Genomic DNA, 13639 nt, shown 5'->3' on the forward strand with positions numbered 1-13639 from the left:
AGTTTTAAAATAACATGTCTGTAGTTTGGGTTTTGCATTGGCATTGTTTTGTTATTGTTTTAATAGCCAGAGTTTTGTTCTTGATGCTTAAGTTTTACTTTCATTATAGTAGCTTAAAAATAAAAAAGGGTGAGATGTAGGGAGAAGCTATAGGGTTAAGCCTCAGACTGACCTGTTGGCAAAGCCACAAACAAGTCCCAGCTTAGAGGGCACGGCCCTCTTAGCATAATTAGACTTGACCTTATGAAGCTCCCTAGATCTTATCTGGGTAGCTAATGGGCTGTGGGAGGTGCAGCAAGCTCTTCCAAAACAAGTGAAACTCACAAGAACATTGTAACTATGGTGACCACTACCTTGTTTACCTCTGGCTATAAAATAAAGGCTCAGCTTGCCATCTGGATCTCTCTCTGTGGCCTCAGCCAGGCACAGGAATATCCACCTAGACCCAGCTTATTCTCTTTGTCTGTCTTTTCTACATCCTTCACTGCCCCCCGCTCAGGCTCACCGAACCCTTGTCTGAGCTGGCCTGGCACAGGATGGGTTTTTTTTTTTTTTGGCGGGGGGGGGGGAGGAGGTTTATCTTAGAATTTATTAAGAAAGTTGTCAACATGAAAAGGAGGGAGCCCTTGTTTTAAAAAATAACGTCTACAGGAAAACAGCCAACAAGACACAGAGTGATGTTATGCTTCCCTACATCAGAAAGCAGCTGGAAAGGCAGCCTGTGAGATTCATGCTAACCAGGAAAGCTCTACACCTCCTCTGAATTCCTGAATTCTACACTTCATTATACAAAAGGTCACTTGGAATGTGTATCAAAATCCTCCATCAAAAACATTTTTTTTCAAACCTGAGGCCCCTTAAAGAGGTGCATTTTGATGGCCTCATAGTGTAGAATCTGTGCCAACCATGGTTCCTCCAGGAGGAAAGCAGCGTCCAACTACATGGGGTGTCCACACTCAGGCCATAAATCATAGAAGCCACCCCTGTGAAAGCTGTAGGAGTGGACTGAGCCAGAGGGGGCACTGAGCAATGGCAAAAAGGCATAAGGTTCCAAGGCAATCATTTGAATTTCGGTTAATTTAGTGTTTTCCTTTACGTGTGAAATCAAGGACAATTGATTGAACTTATCTTAGAATGAACATTCTGGAATAAGAATGGAAGACTCATATCACAGAACTGCTGTTTTCATGTTTAGTAACTTAAAAACATCAGCAGCTTATATAAGCATCTCTTCCAGTAGATCACTGAGTCTATAACAACTGGGAATTCACCAAGAAGGAAGGGCTGCATAGACTAGAAACCTCAGTGAGACTCACTACAGAGTTTAGCTGCTTCTTTTTGCGGTCAGCTAATAATACTGTTCTAGTTCATGAAATTAGCATCTCATGATAAGTATTTTTACTGTGAAGACTACATGTTTACAGACACAAAGGCATTTTCAAATCCAGTAAGTGGTGATTGCAGGATGTAAACAGAGTTACGAGCTAGAAGTTTCTCAAGACTCCTCCTCCCATCCTCTTTTATTTCAGAGATTCTATCTATAGATTTAAGGATTTCAGCAACAAGGTTGAACGTTTGGGCTCCAGAAACCAGCTGCTTGATGGAGGAGTGCCTGTTGTTCATGAACATGCTCAGGTTCTGCAAGGCCAAGTCCCTGTTCTGCTTCACCACCATCATGCTGGTGCCCTGGCCCAAGCAGGGCTGTTCTTGGGCTTGAAGTTTCAGACCTGTGCCAGGAGCGAGCTTATGTTTTGTTTGTTTCATGACATGACTTTCTACCTTTACTGCACATTTGGTTATCAGCTCCAGGTTCTGCTCCACCTGCTGAACCACGGATTCCAGGTTGTGATAGTCACTCTCCTCCTTGATCATTTTTGCTTCTAATTTCCACTAAAACATCCTTACCATTTAGGTTTGCATCTCAGAGGAGCTCTGTACCTCCATCAACTTTCTTCTAAGTTTCAAATTCTCATCTTTCAGTGCTTACTAACTTATCTGCAGCATCCAAAGGTGCCTGTCCCCCAAAAAACTATCTATGGACTGCAAAGTCTACGCTGGCGCTCGCCACTGGAGAGACTCCAGAATCAGTCACTCAGTGTCCATGGGAGCAGGGCTCGGCCTGCCAACTCTGATGGGCTGGAGAAGAAGGAGATGTATGTGCTGTAGGGCAACACACTGGCTGAGACCCTTAAGGAATGGGTCTGCTCCACAGCATGTAGGCCCTATCCCACCCATCCTCATCCTCGTGCTCGTCCTCCTCCAGGAGGTCTCTAGCCCCTACTGGGTCTTCCAAAAATGACTGCTGGTATTCCAGGCTGAAGCCCAAGGGTGTGAGGTCAGGGAGCTACAGTTGAGGCCCAGTGAGTGCCTTGTGGCTTCCTTTGAATGAAGTCTGCTGTGTTGGCCATGTCTTCTTTCCTTTTTTTAAAAAAAATAATTTTAATGTTTTTCTTTAACTCCTATATCCAAAATATTGGCATTTCAAAATGTAACCAATGTAAAAATTATCAATGAGATATTTTACAATTTTGCACTAAATTTTTTAAAATTCTTCATTGTTTAAAGTATTACATAAGTCTTCTTTTTCCCACATTGACCTCTCCCCAGCTGCTCCCACTCCCAGCACATGCTCTCACCCCCTTACTGTCTATGTCCATTGATTATGCTCATATGCATGCATACAAGTCCTCTAGTTGATCTCTTACCCCCTCACTCCCCACCTTCCTTAATATGTTGGACAGTCTGTTCGATGCTTCTATGACTCTGGTTCTATTTTTGTTCATCAGTTTATGTTGTTCATTATGGTCCACAAATGAGTGAGATCAAATGATATTTATCTTTCACTGATTGATTTATTTTGCTTATCAAAATGCTCTCCAGTTCCATCCATGCTGTTGCAAATGGTAAGAATTCCTTCTTTTTTACAACAGTGCAGTATTCCATTGTGTGCTGTACCACAGTTTTCTAATCCACTCATCTGCTGATGGGCACTTCTGCTGTTTCCAAATCTTAGCTATGGTAAATTGTGCTCCTATGAACAAAGGGGTGCATATATGCTTTATGATTGGTGTTTCAGTTTTCTAGGGATATATTCCTAAAAGTGGGATTACTGGGTCAAATGAAAGTTCCATTTTTAATTTTCTGAGGAAACGCCATAATGTTTTTCACAGTGGCTGTACCAGTCTGCATTCCCACCAGCAGTGCAAGAGGGTTCTTTTTTTGGCGCATCCTCTTCAGCACTTGCCCTTTGTTGATTTGTTGATGATAGCCATTCTGACAGGTGTGAGATGATACCTCATTTTTTTTTGATTTGCATCTCTAGGATGATTAGTGACTTTGAGTATGTTTTCATATGTCTCTTGGCCTTCTGTATGTCCACTTTCAAAAAGTGTCTGTTTAGGTCCTTTGACCATTTTTTCATTGGATTGTTTATCTTCCTTTTGTGAAGTTGTATGAGTTCCCTATAAATTTTGGAGATTAAATCCTTATCAGAGATAACATTGGCAAATACGTTCTCTCATGCAGTGGGCTTCCTTATTGTTTCGTTGCTGGTTTCTTTTGCTGTGCAGAAGATTTTATTTTGATGTAGTCCCCTTTGTTTATTTTCTGCTTAGTTTCCATTGCCTCAGGAGCTGTATTAGTAAAGACATTGCTATGACAAATGTCTGATATTTTGCTGCCTATGGAGTCTTGTAGGATTTTTATGGTTTCCTGTCTTACATTTAAGACCTTTATCCATTTTGAGTTTATTTTTGTGTATGGTGTAAGTTGGTGGTGTAGTTTCATTTTTTTTTTTCATGTACCTGTCCAATTTTCCCAGCACCATTTATTGAAGAGGCTGTCTTGACTCCATTGTATGCTCTTGCCTCTTTTGTCAAATATTAATTGAGCATAATGGCTTGGGTCGATTTCTGGGTTCTCTGTTCTGTTCCATTGGTCTATATTTCTGTTCTTGTGCCACTACCAGGCAGTTTTGAGAACAGTGGCTTTGTAGTATAGCTTGGTATCTGGTATTGTGATCCCTCCAACTTTGTTCGTCTTTCTCAAGATTGCTGCAGCTATTCAGAGTCTTCTTTTTTATTTATTCCAGATGAATTTTTGGAGAGTTTGTTCTAGGTCTTTGAAATATGCTGTTGGTATTTTAATGGGGATTGCATTGAATCTATAGATTGCTTTGGGTAGTACTGACATTTTAAGGATGTTGATTCTACCAATCCATGAACACGGTATAATCTTCCATTTTTTTAAGTCTTCCTCTATCTCTTTTTTCAGAGTCCTATAATTTCTGAGTACAGGTCCTTTACCTCCTTGGTTAAATTTATTCCTAGGTATCTTTTTTTTTTTTTAATATATTTTATTGATTTTTTACAGAGAGGAAGGGAGAGAGATAGAGAGTTAGAAACATCGATGAGAGAGAAACATCGATCAGCCGCCTCCTGCACATCTCCTACTGGGGATGTGCCCGCAACCCAGGTACATGCCCTTGACCGGAATCGAACCTGGGACCCTTCGGTCCGCAGGCCGATGCTCTATCCACTGAGCCAAACCGGTTTTGGCTATTCCTAGGTATCTTAATTTCTTTGTTGCAATGGCAAGTGGGATTTTTGTTGTTGTTGTTGTTGTTTTTGTTTTAGTTTCTCTTTCTGTGAGTTCATTATTGGTGTATAAAAAAGCCATACATTTCTGGGTGTTAATTTTGTATCCTGTTACATTATAGAATTCATCTACTAATTCTAGTAATTTTTTGATGGAGTATTTAGGATTTTCTATGTACAATATTATGTCATCTGCGAATAATGACAATTTTCTTCTTCTTTACCAATGTGTATGCCTTTTATTTCTTCTTCTTGTATGATCACTATGGCTAGCACTTTTAGGACTATGTCCAAAAGGAGTGGTGAGAGTGGGCATCCCTGTTTTGTTCCTGTTCTTAGGGAAAATGGTTTTAGTTTTTGCCCACTGAGTATGATGTTGGCTGTAGGTTTGTCATATAAGGCTTTTATTATGTTGAGGTATGGTCCCTGTATTCCCACTTTGCAGAGAGTTTTTATCAGGAAAGAGTGTTAGATTTTGTCAAATGCCTTTTCTGCATCAATTGATATGATTATGTGATTTTTGTCTCTCAGTTTGTTTATGTGATGTATCTCATTTATTGACTTATGAATATTGAACCAGCCTTGCATCCATGGAATAAATCCCACCTGGTCATGGTGTATGATCTTTCTAATGTAATGCTGGATCCGATTTGCTAGGCTTCTGTTGAGAATTTTAGCATCTATGTTCATTAGGGATATTGGCCTGTAATTCTCTTTCTTTGTGGTGTCTTTATCTAGCTTTGGGATTAGGGTAATGCTGGCTTCATAGAAAGAGCTTGTAAGTGTGTTTTCCTCTTGAATTTTTTGGAATATTCTGAGAAGGATAGGTTTTAGTTCTTCTTTGAATGTTTGGTAAAACTCCCCTGTGAAGCCAACTGGTCCAGGGCTTTTGTTTGCTGGAAGTTTTTTGATTACTGTTTCAATTTCATCAGTAGTTATCAGCCTATTCAGGTTTTTTTATTCTTCCTGATTGAGTTTTGGAAGCTTGCATTTTTCTAAGAATATGTCCATTTTGTCTAGGTTGTCCAGTTTGTTGGAGTAGAGTTGTTCATAGAATTTTTATTTTTATTTTTATTTTTTACAATCCTTGGTATGTCTGTGGGGTCGGTTGTTACTTCAAGTCTTTCATTTCTGGTTTTGTTTATTTGGGTCCTCTCTATTTGTTTCTTGGTGAGCCTGGCTAGAGGTTCATCAATCTTGTTTACTTTTTCAAAGAACAAGCTCTTGGTTTCATTGATCTTTTGTATTGTTTTTTTGGTCTCTATGTCATTTATTTCCACTCTGATCTTTATTATTTCCTTCCTTCTGCTTACTCTGGGCTTTTCTTGTTGCTCTCTTTCTAACTCTTTAAATTGCAGAGTTAGATAATTTATTACCATTTTTTTCTTTGTTTTATGAGGTAGGCCTGTAGGGCTATGAACTTCCTTCTCAAGACTGCTTTCATTGTGTCTCATAGATTTTGGATTATTATGTTTTCATTGTCATTTGTTTTCAGAATGCTTTTAGTTTCTTCTTTGATCTCTTTGGTAACTCAATCATTGTTTAATAGCATGCTATCCCTCCAAGTGCTTGATTTTTTAATTGTTTTGATTGTAGTTGATTTCTAATATTATGCCCTTGTGGTCTGAGAAGATGCTTGATATGATTTCAATCTTCTTGAATTTGGAGAGACTTTGCTTATGATCCAAATATCTGGTCTATTTTTTAAAATGTCCCATGTGCACTTAAGAAGAATGTATATTTTATAGCTTTGGGGTAAAATGTTCTGAATATGTCAATTAAGTCCACCTGATCTAGGATTGCTATTTCTCTATTGATTTTTTGTCCAGAAGATTTATCCAGTAATGTCAGTGGTGTATTAAATTCCCCTAATATGATTATATTGTTGTCAGTCTCTCCCTTGATTTCTTCCAGAAGTTTTTTTATAGATTTGGGTGTCCTTGTTTGGGGTGCATATATGTTTACCAGAGTTATATCTTCTTGTTGTATTGATACCTTTAGTATTATGAAGTCACCTTCTTTATCTCTTGTTATGGCCTTCACTTTGAGCTCCATTTTGTCTGATATAAATATTGCTACCCCAGCTTTTTTTTTTTTTTTCCATTTGCCTGAAAGATATTTTTCCAGCCCTTCACTCTCAGTCTGTGACCCACTTTTGTTCTTAGGTGGGTCTCCTACAGATAGCATATATACACTGAGTGGCCAGATTATTAGGACTACCTGACGTTTGTAGGCAAATTAGCTATAATTTCGCGCTGAAGTTGCTAGAGCGACAGACCATTATAAATAGGGAAGCAGCTTGTTTACCATGATAGTAGAAGTGATTTTTTTCTGAAGATATGGGTAAACAATTTTATTTAACAGCATTTGAACATGGGATATATATATATTGAGTGGCCAGATTATTATGACCATCTGACGTTTGTAGGCAAATTAGCTGTACACTGCATCGTATGGGATATGGAAGCCAAAGGCCTGTTCGAACACCTTTGCTGTCTGCAGTTACCAAGATAAAACATCTCCAATTTGCACAGGAATAAAAGGATTAGATAGTCAAGCATTGGAAAAAGGTCATGGGGTCCGATGAATCACGTTTCCAGTTGCATCATGCAGATGGCGGAGTGAGAATTTCGTGGAAACAGCATGAAAGCATGCACCCCACATGCATGAGTATAACTCTTCAAGCTGGTGGGGGCAGTGTTATGGTTTAGGGCATGCTTTCCTGGCATGGTTTGGGCCCTTTAATTCATGTGGAACAACGTCTGAAAGCACAACATACCTAAGTATCATTGCTGATAAAATTCTTCCTATCATGTTGATGGCATATCCCAATGGAGATGGCTTCTTCCAACAAGACAATGCACCATACCACGGAGATCATATTGTGCAGGAGTGGTTTCAAGAACATGAGGGAGACTTTACCTTGCTTAGGTGGCCCCCACAATCACCAGATCTCAATCCAATTGAGCATGTGTGAGACGAAGTTAAAAGAGCCATCAGGCAGCTGGTTCCACAACCATCAAATCTCACAGAATTGGACAGTGCTATTCAACAGGCATGGTGTCAGATTCCTTGCATAACCTTTCAACATCTCATGGAGTCAATGCCAAGAATTGCCACAGTATTGAAGGGAAAAGGTGGCCCAACGAAGTACTGATGGGGTGGTCATAATAATCGGACCTGTCTGCTAATTAACTAATTCAGTATTCTGCTTCTTCTAGTCAACTGTTGAAACCTTCCATATTGTGTTTTTTTTTTAATTATAGCTATATCACTCTATATTTCCTCTTGATGCTTATATAAGTTGTTGATTGTCTCATCTATCCAGTTTATGAACTGTGTGACCCTTATTCTGGATTCTTTTTCTGACAAATAGCATGCCTCCATTTCATTTAGTTCCTTTTCTGGAGATTTCTCCTTTTCTTTTCTTTGGGGGTTGTTTCTTTGTGTCTCCATTTTTTATTTTCACTGAAGGATCTAGGTGTTGAGTCATACTGGTCCTGTGACTGCAGATGTGAGCTTGGCGGCCAGTCACACGGTCAACAGGTCCGGTGTAGATGTGTCAGGCTTGGAGGCAATTTGTGTGGTCGAGACACCTGGAGTTGCTGCGGGAGGTACCTGGGGTTGCTGTGTGGGGCTCAGTTGCTCATGTTCGGTTGCAGCATCAAGGGTTGTTGTGTCAGGCTTAGTGGTGGCTAGAATGGTTGTGGCATCTGGGGTTGCTGCATAAGGCTTGGCTCCCAGGGATGATGCTGGCTGTTCATGTGTGGATGCAGCACCTTGAGTTATTGTGTAAGGCTTGGCTGTTCTCTTGCATGGTCTCAGAGCCCATTGTTGCTATGTAAGGTTTGGCTGTTCATGAGGTCACAGTTACCAGGGATAAAGCATCTTGCTGGCGGGAGGGGAGTGCACTCCAGAACTCACAGGAGCCTGAAGCTGGGGAGGCTGGAGTCTCCACGTACGTAGGTCCACAGCCAAGGCAGCAGGTCCCTGACTGGAGGAGCTGTAGGGTCCTGGGTGGTGTCCGAGGGCACCCTAGGTGGAGGTGAGGCTGGGCTCCCAGTCATAACAGTTCTCCCCTTCAAGATGGCGTGGCCTCTGCGGCAGAACTGGCCATCCCTGGAGAGATTGCAGTGGTAGCAGAGGCTGCCTGGCTAGGGGAGCCTGGTCCAGTAGCCCCCAAAAGTTATGCAGAATCTAACAATCACACACACACACACACACACACACACACACACACACACCACAACCACACAGTCTCTTTTTGCTCCCTCACTCACTCACTCACACTCTCTTCCTCACTGCCATCCTACCAGCCATGATCTTCCTTCTCTCTCAGTGTCCTCTTTCAACAGGCTGAGGTTCTTGGTTTTCAGAAACTCTTTAAAGGAGAGTGGATTTGCCTCTTCGAGATCAGCAAGTTTATCATTTCCAAAATGTGTCTCCTAGGCTCCTGATGAACCTTGCTTAGTACACTTCCCCTTTCCTTAGACAAAATTGTTCAGAATGAGGAGGCTGTGGGCCTGGGACAGGGAGGAGATGCCAGGCAGTGTACATATAGCTCGACAGACATCCAGGCTGGCCTTGCGAAGCACCGGTCCTCCCTAGCCTGGCAGCAGTGGCTCCAGAGCTCCTGCTCAGCCCTGGCTGCAGTCCAGCTCACCACCCCCATCCTATATGAGCTTTTATGTTTATACTAGAGGCCTGGTGCATGAAATTCATGCACAGGTAGGGTCCTTAGGCCTGGCTGGCAATCAGGACTAATCTGTGGGGCAACTGGTGAAGTGATCAGGGGAGCCCCCACTGGCACTCACTTTGGGAAGCCTGGCCCCACCCCCCGCCACCGCCACTGGTTGCCTCTCTCTGTGGAGCGACTGGCTGGGTGATCAGGGGGGTCCCTGCTGGTACCCACTTTGGCTGGCCTGGGGTGTCTGGGCTGGGGGAAGCTCTTGCATTGAGGGTATGCCCCCTGGTGGTCAGTGCACATAAAAGTAACTGGTAGTTCTGCTGTTCTGTCAATTTGCATATTAAGCTTTTGTTATATAGGATTCTTTCTTTCAGGATGCACGCATGTTGCAGTGCATTTAAGTTCTTTATTTCATTACTAGAGGCCCGGCACATGAAATTCATGTGTTGGTACAGTCCCTAGGTCTGGCCTGTGATCAGAACCATCTTCCCCAGCTGCCTGCAGCTGGCCCCACTCCCCCCTGCCACCCACCTCTGGTTCCCTGTTCACCATTGGGTGATCAGTGCCTGACGGCCAGAGGAAGGGACTGAGATGTCAACTGTTCCCGCCTGCTCGCAAGCCCCATCCCTGCCGTGGGTGGCCATCAGGCAATCAGAGCCTGCTGGCCAGGGAAAGGGACCAAGAGGTGGTCAGTGTGCCTCATAGTGACTGGTCCAGCAGTTGTTCCGGTCGTTCTGCTGTTAGGGTCAATTTGCATATTATCCTTTTGTTATATAGGATAGAGGCCTGGTTCATGGGAGGGGGTTGGCTGGCCTGCCCTGAAGGGGGCCCCAGATCAGGGTGGAGGGTCCCCACTGGGGGGAGGGGCTGGGGGCAGTGTGCAGGCTGGCCATGCCCCCAATCAGGGTGGAGGTGCCTGCTAGTGGGCAGGGCTGGCCCGGGCAAGGGGCCTCCAGGGATTTGCAGGCCAGCCATGCTGGGGGCAGTTTGCAGGCTGGCCATGCCCCCAATCAGGGTAGGGGGTTACCACTTGGGGGCTGGGCCAGCCTGGGCGAGGGGCCATGGTTGGTTTGCAGGCCAACCACACCCCCAGCATTGTCAGGAAGATCATCTGGAATGACGTCCGGAAGACATCTGGTTTATCTGATTTAATTAGCATATTATCCTTTTATTAGTATAGACTGGCTAATATTGTATTGCATGAATATGTTGTATTTTACTTATCCATTCATCAGCTATTGGACATTTGGGTTATTTCCACTTATTGGATATTATGAACAATGCTTCTATGAATATTTGTGTGACCATATCTCTTTATTTCTCTTGGGTAAATGCCTAACAGAGGAATTGCTGGGTCATATTGTATTCTATGTTTAATCTTTTGAGGAACTGCCAAAAGTTTTCAAATGAGGCCTCCCCATTTTACATTCCCACCAGTAAGTCATGAGAGTTCTGATCTCTCCACCTCTTTGTCAACACTTGTTATCATTTATCATTTATCTATTTATTTAGATATATTCTACTGGGTCTGGAGTGGTATCTTATTGTGCTTTTTATTTGCATTTCCTTAATGGTTAATGATGTTGAGCACCTTTGCATGTGCTTATTGGAGATATATATATATATATATATATATATATATATATATATATATATTATATAGGATATAGGATATATCGTACATATCCTATATAATAAAAGGGTAGTATGAAAATTGCCCCCTCAACCAGGATTCTTCAAGGAGTTTGACCAGGAGGCAGGCTGGCTGGCTGGCTGGGGAAAGAAAGGGAGGCCATGACTTGCAGCTGCTAGGGACCCTACCAGTGCATAAATTTCAACCCATGGGCCTCTAGTATATATATCTTCTTTGAATAAATGTCTACTCAGATCCTTTGTCCATTTTTAATTGGGTTATCCTTTAATTACATTGTTGTGGTTCTTTATATATTCTGGCTATTAGATACATGGTTTGAAAATATGTTATCCTGTTCTGTGGATTGTCTTTTCACTTTCTTCAAGGTATTATTCTCAGGACAAAAGTCTTTCATTTTAATAAAGTCCAATTCATCTATTATATTTTTTTCTCACTTGAGCTTTTAGCATCATGTCTAAGAGGGGTTTCTTTAACCCCCAAATCTCAAGATCTATAGCTACATTATTTTCTAATGGTTTTATAGTTTTAGTCTTACATTTATGTTTTTTATTTATTTTCAATGCATTTTTATGTGATGTAAAATAGGGGATACAACATTATTCTTTTACACCATTCAATGAAAAGGCTATTCCCTCATTGAATTTCCCTTGTTGACAATCATTTGGCCATGATTACAGGTTCTCAACTCTTTCTGTGGTCCAGATGTTTGTCCTATGTCTTGATTATTGTATATTTGAAGTACAGTTTTAAATCAGGAAGTATAAATTCTCCAACTTTGTTTTTTCCCCAAGAATATTTGACTACTCTGAGTCAATCCTTGCATTTCCATAGGAATTTTAGGATCACCTTGTCAATTTCTGAAAAAAATCCAGTTGTAATTTTTATAGGGATTGCATTTAAGCTGTAGATCAATTTGGAAAGTATCAGCATTTTAACAATACTAAGTCTTCTGGTCCATGAACATGGGCTATCTTTCCATTGGTTTAGGTCTTCTTTACTTTCTTTCCACAATGTATTGTAGTTTTCAGAGTACAGGTATTGCACTTATTTTGCTAAATTCATTTCTAAGTATTTTATATTTTTAATGCTCTTTTAAATAAAAATGTTTTATTAATCTCATTTTCAGACTGTTAATTGCTAATATATAGAAATATAATTGATTTGTGTATATTGCTCTTTTACACTAAAATCTTGCCTGAATTTCAAGTAAAAAAAAAAAAGACAAAATGAAAGTAGACTGTAATATGAGGAGGCTGAAGAGCAATTTTGGGTTTTTTTTGTTTTTGTTTTTTTAAATATTTTTTATTGATTTTTTACAGAGAGGAAGGGAGAGGGGTTGAGAGTTAGAAACATCGATGAGAGAGAAACATTAATCAGCTTCCTCCTGCACACCCCCTACTGGGGATATGCCCGCAACCAAGGTACATGCCCTTGATCGGAATCAAACCTAGGACCCTTGAGTCTGCAGGCTGACGCTCTATCCACTGAGCCAAACTGGTTAGGGCAGCAATTTTGTTTTTATAGATGAAGAAAGAAGGACTATTGGGAAGAATCACTCAGCAGCAACTGAGACAGCCCTGCTACAGCAGAACAGAAAATTCATTTATTTATTTGTTATTCATTAAACATGTATTTATTATGTACCTACTATGAGCAAGTTTGTCTGGACTTAAATACTAGTTCTGCCACTAAACAGAATTGTTAACCCTGCCTGTGACTCAATTTCCCTCATCTATTCAGTGGGAGAATAGTGCTTACCTCCTAAGTTTTTGTGAGGAGTAAATGAGGCCCTTAAATAGTACCTGGCTGAGGATAAGTGCTTTGCCGGTCTTAGCTATTGTTCTTTATTATTGCTAGACGCTGCACACAAAAGCAAGCAAAGACAAAAATTCACGAAGCTTGCATTTTAATGGCGGGGAAGGGTGACTAGGAGGGGAGACAAATAAAGAAGTAAAGCAATGAAGATGTCAAGTAGTGATAAATACTATGAAAAAAATAAAGCAGGGGAGAGTGGGGCCAAGCATTTCAGGTGGAGCCAGGTCTTTCCAGTGAGGGCAGGTTAGGTTTCTCAGGAAAAGTGACATAAGAGCAGGGCCTGGAAAGGGTGAGGGAGCCATCCCAGGAACAGGGCATTTCAGAGAAAGGAGCAGCCACTGCAGAGCCCTTGAGCAGGAGCATGCTTGTCATGGAGGGGATGAGGGACAGAATTAAGGCCAGGGGAACTAGAGCTGAGTGAAGCCAGAAGGGTGAGGGAGTGAGGCAAAGAAAGGGCCCAAATTAATGTCCTGCTGGGCCTGGGGGGGATGGGCAGGGAAAAAAGCTTTTATATACACCAGACTTCCTTACTAGGGAGGTCATCTGTTATCTCACTAGATAACAAACCACACCAAAACAAAGTGGCTTACACCAACAATATTGTATTTTCCACAGTTCTGAAGGCTGCCTGCCTCACTGGGTAGGCTGCACTCAGCTGGTGGCTGGGTCAGGACCAAACAGCCTCGTGCATTGGTCTGGTACCTTGTGCAAGGGAGTTCTCATGACTCAGTTTGTCTAAACCAGTGTTTCCTTCCAGGGCAGCAGGAACATTCCAGAAGCGTAAGCTTTAAAATTCAAACATCACTTATGCTACAACCCATCATCAAAGCAAGCTGCAGGGCCAGCCCAGATCCAGGAGGTGGAAGAGCAGACCTGCTGCAACGCTCT

The 13639-nt window shown here is 41.7% G+C and overlaps 1 pseudogene across 1 annotated transcript; it reads right to left on the reverse strand.

Moving 5' to 3' along the window:
* Nucleotides 1-1410: 1410 nt before the first annotated feature.
* On the reverse strand, nucleotides 1411-8427 carry LOC308515470 (endosome-associated-trafficking regulator 1-like; annotated as a pseudogene). Its single transcript has 2 exons — nucleotides 8375-8427; nucleotides 1411-2315 (listed from the first exon to the last, which is right to left on the reverse strand). The product of its transcript is annotated as an endosome-associated-trafficking regulator 1-like (transcript).
* Between the last annotated feature and the right edge of the window lie 5212 nt (nucleotides 8428-13639).

This window comes from Myotis nattereri, assembly GCF_964212035.1.
Source record: "Myotis nattereri genome assembly, chromosome: 3".
NCBI lineage: Eukaryota > Metazoa > Chordata > Mammalia > Chiroptera > Vespertilionidae > Myotis > Myotis nattereri.